This window comes from Lonchura striata, chromosome 4 (genome assembly GCF_050655825.1).
Source record: "Lonchura striata isolate lonStrDom1 chromosome 4, ASM5065582v1, whole genome shotgun sequence".
In the NCBI taxonomy this organism is placed as follows: Eukaryota; Metazoa; Chordata; class Aves; order Passeriformes; family Estrildidae; genus Lonchura; species Lonchura striata.
Genome location: NC_140706.1, coordinates 39,615,494 through 39,629,646, shown reverse-complemented (window position 1 = coordinate 39,629,646; position 14,153 = coordinate 39,615,494). Strand labels below are relative to the sequence as shown.

At 35.7% G+C, this 14,153-nt stretch overlaps 1 protein-coding gene across 3 annotated transcripts in view; it reads right to left on the bottom strand.

The window, feature by feature from the left end:
* FSTL5 (follistatin like 5) overlaps positions 1-14,153 on the bottom strand; it is a 375,292-nt gene that overhangs the window by 337,815 nt on the left and 23,324 nt on the right. The window lies entirely within an intron of this gene.

Sequence of the window (14,153 nt, the reverse complement as noted above, 5' to 3'; positions counted from 1 at the left end):
TTCAAAACTACATTTTGAAAGAAAAAAATTGAAACTGCTGGTTTGAGAGCACAAATTAAAAATTGACACTCTGATGTTTGCTTGAATATGCCTAAAAAATGTGAGAGACAAAGACAAATATGCAATTTAATAAAACATTCCTAGTACCTTAGTCACTATATGACCAGCTTTTAAGAGTATAATTTGTTAAGTTTCTAGAAATTGCTTTAGAGCAAACTCTAAAATATGCAATGTAATTGTAGCACCACTGACATTTTTTCCTTGAGCAGCTAGCAAATGGTCACAATTTTCAGTCATTACAGCTTGAGCCAGCCTAGCCTTGCTTAAATGAAATTTATACCAATCTTCTGAAGGATCTTGCCATGTCTAGTGTTTGACATTTATCTAGGTGTGGCTCACATCAGCTGAGACTGATTGCTGTGCATAAGAACAATCTGCTTTAACAGAGCTGAATCTTTATCTTTCTCTTAGTGCCATTCTGTTGCGGATAAAGCCATAATGAGAACACACCAATGAACTCATTCAATTAAAATTGCAAAAGCATATCTGATATTTTTGGATTAGAAAACAGCAATGATTGGAAAATTAAATCAGACTACAATTTTTAGAGCTAGAAGTCAGCCTAGTTTAACCTTTTCATCTCACTAGTAGCTTTTAAATTAAAGAAAATTTTGAAGGGTACTCAGCATCTAGTGTACCCTTTAGAAATTATAAGTGCTGAATATCTTGGAAAAAAATAACCAAACTATCTATATCTAAGCTTTGGTTTAGAAGCTTAAGTACAGACAGCCAACATTTAAATTTCTTGTTAACCTTCTTGAAATACATGGTTAAAGTGTTTATTTTGTCCTTTCACCTAAAGAATAAAAATTCTTTTTACTCCCAGATACACCCCTCCACCACAATTAAAATGGATGTTAGAAAGTGCCCCATGCAGCATTGTTTACATAGCCTAACAAACCCATTGTTTTATGAACACAAGCACAAAACAGCAACATTTCTCCAATGCATTGAAAAAGCAAATCCATTCTGAGACAGAGGGCAGGCTTTTCAACATGCACCTGCATTCCTCCCAGAATCAGAATCAGACCATTTCCAATGGCTCCCTCCAAACAAATGAGAGCATCTGCATCAGGCAAAAGCTACTGAACTCTATTTATTTATGCCATCCATTCATATAGAGATAAACCTGTAACTGCTAGGACACGTTAAATTCAATTTTAATACCAATGGCTGCTTTGTAGTCCTCACCATCTGTCATACCAGGCTGCATACGTTTTTTTTCCACAGTGTGATATTCTCATTCTCCCAAATAAAAATATTTCTTGTTTCCCTCATAGGAACTTCATGCTTCAGAACATAAAAAATTGATCAGCCTAGCACTGACCTTTGGGACACAAACTACACGTACAAATTAACATAGTTTCAGACAAAAATTCCTTTACTTTTTGCCGGACTTTAAAAATAAAGTAATGGTTTATGCCATTTGCATATTTTTATACAAGATGGCTTGCTTTCTTTGTATTTAGTGCTATCAGCAAGTGTTGGAACTTTGTCCTGGAGAATGAATTGCCACAGTTCTTTCTAATAATATTCTATGTATTAATTTATTTCAGTGACATATTAAAAAACACTCTGAGAAATATTTCTGCCAAGAACTTACAAAAGAAATAAAAAGTTGTACATGCAAGTAGTCTGTCAAAAAATCCAGGAAGGGACTTTCTGTTTTCTTGTCTCCTTCCAGGTCTAAAAATAAAATATTAGTCAAAATATTTTAAGTTTAATTGCAATATGAACATGGAAGAAATGTTCAGATAAAACAAATTGATTTTTAGTTTGGTTATGTTTTTTGTTTGGTAGTTTTGGGTTTCTTTCCCCCCAATAAATGCTACAGAGAATTGGAAGTTAAAACAAAACTAATAAAATACATTGTGGGAGCTCTTTGGGTTTTTGCAGTTATTGGCATCCTTTCTCACTAAACACATTACTCAGCAACTCCACACCAACCATGACCCTACAATCTTCTCATAATACAGGTCACAGTAAATGCAGAATCCAGAAAGAGTCCGAGATTTTTCTATTTTTTTCCATTAGAACTGTTTTCCTTTACTTGCTGCTCCCTTAGCTTGTCTTAGGTAATGCATCCAAAGCCTACCGTCAGTTCTTCAAAATACCAGGCCACCTTTCATATCCTCAAGAACCACCAGGCTCACATTTATAAGAGACAATATATTTTCTGCCTATTGCAGATCTGCCCAACTGGAAAGAACCTGTTTCCCAGGACACTGCTGCATGCCAGAGAATGCCAAAGCCACTTTTAAATCTTCCCTGTGTTCTTTCATTATTATCATTAATGTAATGATGCAAAAGCTGGTTGTAATAATAGAATGAACAAATTACTATTTGATTAGGGATCAGTGGTAACAGATGCTACCATAATACTCCATATTTAGAGTTTCAATGTTCTCTCACAGGTCTTAGGCACTCATAGTTCACATTGATTAAAAAAATAAAAAACAAACAAATAGAAAAACTGTGCAAATCCCCCTCAATACTCCAGTATTTCTTCATCCTCTTCCTTCCCACCCTCTATCAGTATAGAGCCTCATGATTTCACTGCAACAATTTTAGCTTCCTGTCTTCCTGTGACTCTGACTTTTATTATAAGACCAACACTTTCTTTACCAGTAAATCTGCAAAAGCTTATTTATTCATTTCTTCATAAACAGTCTATGAATACTAAATTAACTTAAACCTTAAAGATGTAAGTCAGATCCACTCAGTATTCTTGGGCTAAGTCATGTAGAGCACCTACAGAAACAGATATATCCTGGTCTTTCATCAAACAAGTTACATGTTCAGTCATTCACTGGAAGTCGGCAGCATAGCTTTAAGACATTTCTATCATACTCTTGTTTCATATAATAATTGCTGACACTCCCACATGTTCTGCTTCATTTACATTATTAGCACAAATGCCTCAACCTAATAGTTTTAAAACTTACAGAAATTTTAAGATTCCTCACACTGGTAAGAAAAGTGTTGGTATACCACCTATAAAAAGTGTTAATTTATGGTGCTGTGATATTTATTGCTCTGCAGCAAAGTGCACCAAAAAAAGTCAAACCATGCACTGAATATCAAATTGACTTTTAAAACCAGGTGGAATGCTATTCCTTAGCAGAGGCTGGCTAGAGGATTTGTCAGAATTATTTTTAGTTAGAAAAGCGGATTTCTTAAAACTTAAAATTTTGTCAGAAAAATTAGTTCTAGAAAGGGAAAAAAAAAAAAAAACCAACACCCACACACAACAAAATCACCCCAACATTTTACAAGGAAAAAGACACACTGAAGTTATACCCCAGCAAAAAGACATTCTTCCTTTGTAGAAAAAGACAGGAACAAACCTATGCTTTCTCAATATGATATTATTCAGGTTTTAAACATTTTCAGGATGGTTTTCATGCTTATATTCCCCCCTTTAAACCACACAAGGACACAAAGAATTTGATTTCTGTTTATATTAATTGAAAAATAAAAAGCCTGTCAAAACATCTCAAAAATTGTTTGCAGCCTTCTATTTGAGCTGCAGTTCTAGAAATACTCCTGGGCTCTCTCTGCTGCTTTTTACAGGCCTTCCTTAGACTAGTGCTGTGCACCCATGGTGGAAAATTACATATTTTCTAAGTTCTGCATATAAAGGCAATGAAAAAATAAAAGCAAACAGAAAATGAGTGGTGCTTTTATACACACAGCTGGAATTTTAAAAAGTAGGCACACAGTTTTGAGTGTACATGTATGATTTAGAGCAGGGTTAATAAGCAAAGAAACCTCAAATAATTTCTGGTACGCTTTGATATATCTTTCAAGGTACAATCCTGTGGTGTAGATCTGCTTTATCAGTTCAATGTTTCTTTATCAATTTGTCACATTTCTGATGTGGTGTATTTTTATATTAGAGCCTACTGCAGGGCTGAGATCTGTGAATAATGGATTTTATATTGTGCTTTCTGAGCCTCAAGAAAGAGAATCGCAGACCAGATAGAATATTGCATTTGCTGTTTCTTTGTGAGGTTATTGCCAAATCTCCCCCTTTATTAAAAAAATTCCTGAATAGATAATTATCTTTCCATTTTTTAAGTTATCAAAACATGAATACTTTGCTCAAATAAAAAAAAATGAAATGCTTTTCTTTCTCTAGAATATTCAATAGATTAGTCAGGAATTTACATTAATAAGAACTTTGCTTGGTTTTATTGCAAAAAATTCTCGTTTCTTCATGCCATTTGATTAGGTTCTGGACATGAACAAAGACAAATATTTTACTGTTTTATGTTGCTATAAGATACAATTTTTTTTGACAACTTCTATGATACAAGTCCATTTGTGTTTCTGTGTTTTATTTGTTATCTAGACCAACACAAAAAAGTTGTGCAGGATGAGCTTTCCCGTTGGTTTTGTCAAAACATTCTTTTAAATTTGGTACAGAATCCTCAGCCCAGTTTATACCTAGATGGAGCAAGATCGAATTTTTTTTTTTAGTAAAAAAATCTATCAAACATTCTACATACTTTCTGGAAGAAATTTAGAAAAAACTATTACCCAGCCTTAGCCACATCATGATAATTACATGGAGAATAAATTAATATGTACTGAGTTGTAGAGACACAGTTTAAGAAGTGAGATTAGAAGACTGAATGTTAAGTGGTCTCTCTCACACCTCTCTTATTCTGAAATTTCAGAAACTAGATAAAATAGAAGTGGGTGACACCAGAAAGAGAATTAAGTACTTTTGTCAAACTTTTAAAATATTCCCCTTCATTGTGGTCTCATACAAAATTCCTTTCCTAGTGTCTTGCTAAATCTAAGTTTTCAAAAACTCATTTTTCCCCACCAAAAATTAAAAAGATCAGCAACAGTGTTTATCTTGGGTAATTCAAAACCCTGTTAGAGGGTCAGAAAAAAGAGCATATATTAGTGCTGCAGTTTTCCACATGCAAAGTCGTCTTCCAGATACTGAAAACTGGCACTACACTTATGGGCTCATAACTATTGTTAGCCAGACTGCAGCCAGTGAGCTGCCAGGAGCCTTGCCCCACTGAGAGGGAAATGTGCCATGCTTCCCAAATAAACCTATTCCCTGATGAGACTCTGATTTCTCAGAATCTTAATTTATCTTAATCCCTCCTCCCTATCATTCTCACTCTTGCCTTCTTTGTGCTGACTGGGAAAACTTCCCCCCAACAAGCCTGCCTGTGTCCACCATGGGCTGCTTTGTCCTGAGATGCCCAGAGCAATTCAGTGCCACAGCAATAAGTTTTAGTCCAAAGCATACCCAGTAGAGATATAGTATTTTAATAAATACAAGATGCTAGAAAAAAAACCCCAGGCACTATACTGAGCAATGAAAATATTTAAATTCACCTCATCCAAATAAGCATTTCAATCAGTATCAGTGACATCAGTTTCTGCAGTGTTACACTCTACTAAATACAGTTTTTTTCTGTTTATTATGGAAACCAAATGCTTTAAGTAATTGAAGCTGACACCCAGCAATTTCCAGCAAAACATGTCAGTTCTAAGCATCTTAAAACATAACCTTGTTACATAGATCTCTGATCAACAGTGCTTCTCAATATGTTAAAAATTCCCTTAAAAACAGAGATGTCTTCAAGTTTCTTGTGTACCATTTTGGGCTCACTCCCCTCTCTGAATACAAACTTACTCAGGGGAGAGAAAATATTTAAACAACAGGGCCTGAGCAAGATCAGAATCTCTTAGAGCTATTGCTGCACTGATCATCCATGACACTAACAGCTACTAAGCAGCTGTGATTCAGTTTTGGAGCAATGACCAATAGTTACTATAGACTGCCCACCTGGGAGCTCTGGAGTAAGCAGGTAGGAGTATTTGTCACAATCTCATATATATTTTCAGCATACCCCCACTAAAAAAACTCAAGAGCTACACATAAAAATGCCTATGAGGAGTTCAGACAAATAGGTAAAATAAGTGTCTTTTTGGAGCAAGATTAATATAGTCCTGGTAACATTTTTCTATATACTCTCACAACTGTTTCTTCTTCCAGCAGTTGCTGTTCATGTGCAGTGGCAAGATTATTACCACATTGAAACTTCTGTTTCCTCAAACTTGACCATCACTCACCACAAGTCTTTCATTCATACCAGAAGTCCTGAGATGACCTGGGATTTTATATTGCTGCACTATTTACACTGCAAGTCAAAGCTGAAACACAAATTCTGTTGCATAACAGAATCCAAAGCTTCCAGTATAGATAATATTTTATTCTCAGTGGAGAAGGATTAAGCTATGCAACATTTAAACAAATGTAGCATCTCTTTGGGCCCTGGACTAAAATTGACAGCCTCATGTCAATATTTCTGTTTCAGTGCAGAAGAAGGGTTATTTGCCAAACCATGGTCTAACTAAGAGGAGATAAAAAGTCAGAGGTCTAGCTTGTGTTTTAGATTTTGAACAATTAATTTTCAAAATCTTGATGAAAGAAAATATTAAAAAACACCCCCAAAAAAATAGAAGAAAGCTTTACAGTATTTCAGATATTCATCACAAAAACAGGGAAAGTCCTTCACATTTTCCCGGTATGAAGAAATCTAATCTTTGCAGCTTGTCAAGAAAACATGAGTATAATTACAATATTTTCAGTAGGCTGCTGCAGACCCATATCACAATAATTCTCATATCAGACTCAGTTGAGCAGAAGGAGGAATCTAAACCTGGACTTAGTCAAGCCAAGAACATTTGTTTAAAGGAAGCTTCCAGGAAGTGAGTGCTGATACTTTTGCAAGACACAGCTTGTGTTTGTGTCTAAAAATCTGCCTACAGAAATTGCTTTCCCTGGAGGCTACAAGAATCTGTAGCTTTCACATGTAGAATATGAAGCATTACTCATGCTGGGAGCATTTCAGAGTCAGCCTCTGCCACAGCAGAACCTGGAGAGTTATCTGCATCTTCAGTCAAATCTGTGGGATTTAAAGAATCTCCGGGGGACAAGCAATTTTTAGAGTTACCTATTGATAGGAGCAACACCCAACTAAGCAACTTTATGGACTTAGTCCTTCATGTTTGTTGTTACATCAGAGAATGACTACTTATTGCTGTATTGCTTTATCATTTTACATTTCAAGCAACTGCCTCTGACCTTGTTTTGTGGCAATTCTGCAACCAATTTGTTTTAATTATCAGAATGCAAGTCATCTAATGTAGTCCTGTATCACCCTAGGAGCAGTTAGTTTTAGTACTTTGTCTCCCTATTTGCTGTTTATAAATTTTGAATGCCTATGTAATGGTCTAGTCAAAGTTAAGCAAAAAAATTTGTTTCCTGTGTTTGACCAACCCAGCTGGCTTCTTGTAACACACTCCAGTTTTGCTGTTTTGTTTCAGAGTTTGAATTTCATATTCAACGGTTCACAGGAATAAAACCATTTGCCATTTTTCTTCAAAATTCTTAAAAACCCAAGATATTTCTTTGATAGTTTCAACTATAAAAGGGGATGGCAGTGGCTCAGTTCAAAACCTCTCTGAATGCTCAGGCCTGAGAAATCTGGGCGAGACTGGAGTCCACAAAAAGACACCTCCAGCATTAGCCAGTAGCCTTGTGTACAGATCCAAACACATATAAGAAAGCCATTATAGACTTAGCCTACCTTATACATGGTCCACGTGTTTTACTTAATTACACATAGGAAATTGGTTTTAGTTTTTGGAGTCAGAAACTCTTAAATAGCCCTTATTATACAATAATAAAATAACAGTCTCTTTGATGCAATAATCATTTCAGTTCATTATAACTTACTAATTATTCATTCAAAAATATGCTAATGCAGCATTCATTAATTATTTGGGAAGTAAACCAGTTTATATTCCTTTCTGTTTCAGCAACATAGGTAATAGGATGAATAATTTTGTCTAGTTAACTACAAAAAGCTGTTTCTACTGAAGTTCAAAGAACTGAAATTTATGAAAGCAAAATTTGGCTGTAGCTGAGAAAATTCAGGAGAGCAACAACATCAACCTGAAATTCCCATGGGAAAGCTTCAGAAGTAGCCAACCACCAAACCTCTAAATGTATTTAGCCTTTTCATATGCTTTTCAAGGAATAGGAAGCTAACCATTTCCTCCATAGATTGGTTTATTAATCTATATATAGATTTTTGTTTGGAGCTTTTGCATATGCTTTTTGTTTGGTTGGGTTTTAGGGTGGTTTTTTTTTTCCTTTTAACAGTAGTCATTGTTAAAATGTGCTAATAACGATAAATACTACAAACCCTGCCAATTGTGGTGAAATTAATTTATTCTACAACTATTAAGAGTCCAAGTGTAGCTGCTGGGAAAGAAAAAAAGGGTGGTTTTAATAAAGAAACTAATGTATTCTGTGCTGGCAGGAATTAAAGCTGTCCAAAGACTTAATATTAACCTTTCTATAACTTGAAGGAAGGAGAGAGTAGTGCATGAATTTCTACTACCTTCTGTGAACTATGCCTTATAATAAAGTAATAGACTTGCACTGCCACCAGGCAGTTCCCCTTCATATCAAGAGTTACAGGAGCAGTGTCCAAAAAAGAAAAAAAAAAAAAAAAAGAAAACAAAAGCAAACAAAAAAACCCAAACAAAAACAAAAATAAAAAACAGTAACATAAAAGGCCACAGTCTTTGCATGGCAGTAGAATGTTAAGTGTTTTTGCTACTCAGTCATGATCATTCTAGTGCTGTTGTCATTATTTTCTTACAGATGTAATTTATTCTTATGCATTAAATTCTACTCCCTTAAAAAAAAAGATTTGCATATAAATTTGATGCAATTTTTCTATCCAAATTCTGTCTTCCATGCTATTGAACACCCATACATTCTGCTTCCAGCAGGAAAAAAAAATATTGTGAAACTGGCAGTTTGAAACCTTCTTTAAATAAGGATTTTTTTTAATCTGAAAATATCTTCATTTTTTCATGGTGTTCAAAGTTCACATAAACCAATGAACCATCATTTCTCGAAGTTCTCCGAGTATGCAGTGTTGAAAAGTGGCATTTAAATCACCATAGCTGCAAAAATGTACATAGCATTCCATACCAGCAGAAGCCTAAGAATTCTGTGTAAGTTATGTAACAGGACACTTCAGAACTCACTACTGATACAATTTCAACCACATGTGTAATTGTTATGACAACCCATCTACCAAACTTTAAGCAGCCTACATCCATTATGCAACTGAGGAAAGATATTCCTGTAATATACATTCCTATATACTTTGTACTTCTGCAAGTATATTAGGTATTTAGGAGCTAGAACATGTCAGATTAACAGATTTTAAATATTTGGTCCAATTTTAAATGTAAAGAACATCTTCTGCTCTTCTGGAAAGGAAAATAAAACAGCCTCATTGATAGGCCACTTTGAAACAAAAAAAAACAACAGAAGATTGTCAAGAATGTGTGTCTGTTACTCCAACTCCCAGAGGCAAAAGAATACTGAGAACAGAAATTTCTATAAAGTTTCCCAATATCATGCCAGCCTATCATGCCACACAGTATGTGACTATAGACAGGTGTTGCATTCAATAGGGTAGAAAAATGGTGCACAAACACTAGAACAATTCCCCTATTCAAGCCTCTGACTTCATATATTACTGAAACTAAATTTAAAAAAAAATAAAAATAGATTATCCCATGCTGGAACATAGCCTGATTCTTACATGTTCACCAGCAAGTCACATGGGTTCGTACACGCTGCTTCCCTTCACACTTCACCTCGGATCGTAACAACTCAGACAAAACCACCTGAAATCCAACTCTCCATACAGAAATCTAGTCAAAACCTGTCCTACTTCTATCTGTGAAAATACAGGTTTCCAAGGAAAGAAGGTTTTGTACGTCAAGAACACTAAAGGGGATACAGACAGTGTTTCTTGACTCTTTTTTCCCTCTGCTAATAAGTCAGTTTCTAGGAAAATATTGTCACATTATGTCAGTAAAAAACAACAACAAAAAAACAAATCCCAAAAACACCAAACACAAAACAGAAAAAAACCAAAGCTTACCTGCTTTAACTCATATGAGTAAGAATATTTCACTCTTTTCTACACATTTAGAAAGAGATGCTGAATTCAAATTTTCTCTGTAATTTGCAATGCAACATTTGCTTTGTTTAATTATTATTTTCTGTTACGGATAGAATGTAATGGATAGAATTAGGTACCTCATCCTTTTCAAGGCTCTTGCAACAGTTAGCAGAAGGAAGCAACCAACTTTATCTGTAGATTCATGAGAATCAAGTAGGAACAGGAAGTGCCCTCAACTGCTGATGTTGGTTCCTAAATTCAAAACAGCCTTGTAAATTTGAGATAGGATTTACAGGTATGAAAAGTGAGGATATCAGATTTCTGCTCAATACAGGAATGCTGTCCAGTATTTTGAAGTCTATTTAACTCTTTATATCCCTAACTAATTAGCATGATGAGAATAAGGCTAAATATATTCCAGAGATGTGCACAAAGCATCAGTGCAGAGAGATGCAAACAACTTTGAGATTGAAATTCTCATTCCCAACACCTTAACACTGAATTTTCTGTTCTTTACATGTTTTTTCTAATTGCCACATGCAATATGGTTCATACTTAACAGGCTGCCATCACAGCCTGTCAGAGTAGATAGAGCAAAGCATCAGGTCCCTTTCTACCTTCCCCAGGGGATTACTGTTGAAGCCAATGCAGGCACACTCCTTAGGAGCCAAAATGAAAGGATGTGCAAGACCTACAGAAGTGAAGGAGGGACTGCCATTCCTGTCTCTTTCTTTTCCTCCCTCTCATACCTTGAGAATGTGTCCGTGTGTGTCCGCAGACAAAAGAGGGTAGAAAGCAGCAAAGAACACCATGGAAACAGACACAACACGAGTCAGGGGCTCAAACCTACTTGCTTCCTTATTAACTTTACACAGATAATCCTAGAAATATGTCTTACATTGAGCACTGGCTGAAATTTTCTCTACTAACAGCTTGAAGCTTCTATCTTTATCAATTCATACTGTGCTCAGAGCAACATGATTTCACACATAATTCTGCAGAAAGCTGCTTTTTACAAAGCCATGCAATTCTGTTAGTCTCTCCTGATGATTTAAACAGCCACCAAAACCAAATCAAAAGAATTTCAACTTTTGTCAGAGAGAGGTGGTTTTTTTTTTAGGTATTGTTGTGCTTGTTAAGAAGAATTGCGGGGAAAAAAAAAAAAAAACTACAACAGCCAGGATAGTCTTTGGCTCCATTGACACAGAAGAAGGTAACCAATGATTCTCCTGGCTCCTCTTACATCTGGGTTTCCTTCCAGCCCTCAGGAGGATGGAGATTTTGGTGTGGGAAGTTAATGTACAGTCCACTCGTACCCCAAGACAGTGCCATAACTAAACTACAACAAAACTAGGTATACATTAAAATAAAACATGGCTATCCAGAGATGAAACACTCTGAAGTCCTGATTTATAAGGCTTTTAAGCCAAGTAGTTTCAATACAGTTTTGTGATTTGTTGGTTTCATCATTAAGGCTTCATGGAAAACTGGAAACTTTGGAAATTCCCTAGAGAATTTAGCTGTAAAAAGTATTATCGACTGCCTTTTCCTTTCCTGATTGAACACAGAGAACATATCTCTAGAAACTCAACTATCTATCAGTGTTAGTAATCAAGGATAAGATTCAGGAGGAAGGCTTCTTGTTGAAGCAGTAGAGGCCTTATATGCAACAAGAAGTCTGGCCAGCTAACTCTTCTCCCGAGTACATGTCAGAAAAAACAGTATGAGAACATAGCATAAGTCTGCTCATCTTACCAGGATTGAGAAACCTGCCAGAACTTAGGATAAATTCTGCTCAAGAAGTGTATGATGAGGCTCACAAAACAGTCAGGGGAGAACAATAGCTGCCCAGAACAGCATCTTTGAGAGATGACACATGTCAATCAAAATGTAAAAGATTAAAGCAAGGATTACTAAACTTGCACATGCTTTAAAGTAATCCTTCAAAATATTTTAAAAGGCTGCATGTATTTTTTTTTGCTTCTGATAGAAGGAATTCAGCAAAATCCTAGAGAGTCATAATCAGTGACCTAGTTTCAGCTGGGATAGGGTTCATTTTCTCCCTAGTAGCTGGCACAGTGCTATACTTTTGATTTATGAAGAGAATACTGATGCTTTAATTTTTGCTAATTAATTTAATTTTACAGTAATGTTTTAATTGTTGCTAAGCAGTATTTTCACAGAGTCAAAGCATTTCTGCTCCTCACCATACAAGTGAGGAAGCTGGGGTTGCACAAGAAGCTGGGAGGGGAACAGCTGGGGACAGCTGACCCTCACTGACCAAAGGAATATTTAATACAATGTGCTATCAATGCTCAGCAGGTACACGAAGGGAAAAGCCAGCCCAGGGCTGCTGCTCAGGAGCTGCCTGGCAAACAATTTCATTGTCTATCACTTGTTTTTTTTTTTTTTTTTTTTATCTTGCTCATCATCATAATTTCCCCATTCATTTCTGACCTAATAAATTGTTCTCAACCCATTAATTTTCCTTCCCCACTCCAGCCCCCTCATTCTCTCTCTGGGGGAATGGAGCAGACCAGGCAGAGGCAGCAAGTGACTGTGTGGTGTTTAGCTGCCTCCCAGGTTAAATCACAACAACCAGAAACAACTAGAGCACCTGCCCTACCAATTGTGCAGGCACACAAGTTGAAAGGGAGAAAGAGAACATATAATAGTTTTTAAACCATTATGCCAAAGGAGTACTATAATTTGTAAATGCTGTACAGCTATACTAGAGAATGGCAGGAAAGAAAAAAGATAAACTGTCTCCTTTTCTCAACTTTAAATTCAGCAAAAGAAACAAACCTGTATACAGTCCAGCAAACAGAGAATTCCATCCTAATACTTGGGCAAGAAATGTCAGAGTACTGCACACCAACTTCATTGTATTGCCCATCTCAATAATACAGAATACTGAATTATCACATTTCACAGAACTTCCTATCACACAGGAACAGAATTAGGAGGAGAGGCTTTATTTTCTGCTGCTTTTAAAGACAATTCTGATGTTGGCTATTCTCCTACTGTCAATACAAAACATTTCCAACACCATACCTCCCTACAAAAGCAGGAAAAACCCAAATCAAAAGCACAAATTGCACAATCACCATAGATGCAAATTAATCCTTGAAAAACCATTTAGAAATTTTCATGGAGAAGACAGTGAGGAAAAGTCCATAATAATAATTCCACTCCATCAGAGTGGAGAAATCCAGAAAGAGGTTTTACATTGTAAAAACAATCAAATCTCTTCTCTGTATCCAGGAACATTGAGTGAAATTGTCATTTTCCAAATCTCATACAAATCCCTGTAAGTGTTTGTTCTCCATTTAACAAAACAAATATTGTCACAAAGGACTTATAAAGACCTGTCTTGTCTCAGTCAAAGCTAAGGAAATCTTGCTGCTCCAAATGGATCAGAAAGAGAATTTGTGCCCACCTTTAAGACATAGATACCCATGCACTGATCTGTAGGAGCACTGACCTAGCATGGCATTACTACAACGCTGAAACACAGGACATCAGACACTGGCAGACCTAACAATGCTTCCTGAGGTGGACCTTCCAAATGAAGAGTTTCAAGTACTTATTTTGCTCTTAGCTTCACAACTTGGTTCACATATTTCTGAATATCAGTCTGAACTAGAATGCACTGTCAGTCATCTCAACACTGTATTTTTTTTAGTATTAACGGACAAAATAATTTGCTTCAAAAATACCTTAGACTCGGACAGAAAAAAAAAAAATGCCCTGGCTTCAATTATAGCACACAACACTGCAAAACACCATCAAAAAAAGGCTGAAGAGACACTTGAGAAGGAACAAAATTAGAAAATGAAGTCAACCTACAATTACCACAACACATTTTGATATACATTTTCATCCCAGCACATGCTATAGGGGAAAACATACCCATAATATGCATATATTTTTTTAATGAATTAAAATGTCACTGCCGTTTAAATAATTTAAAACTATCCTGCAAGTTCCAATAATATTCTGAAAATTGAAACATGTTCTTAAATTCTATTTTAGACTTGAAAATGAATACTTTATTTT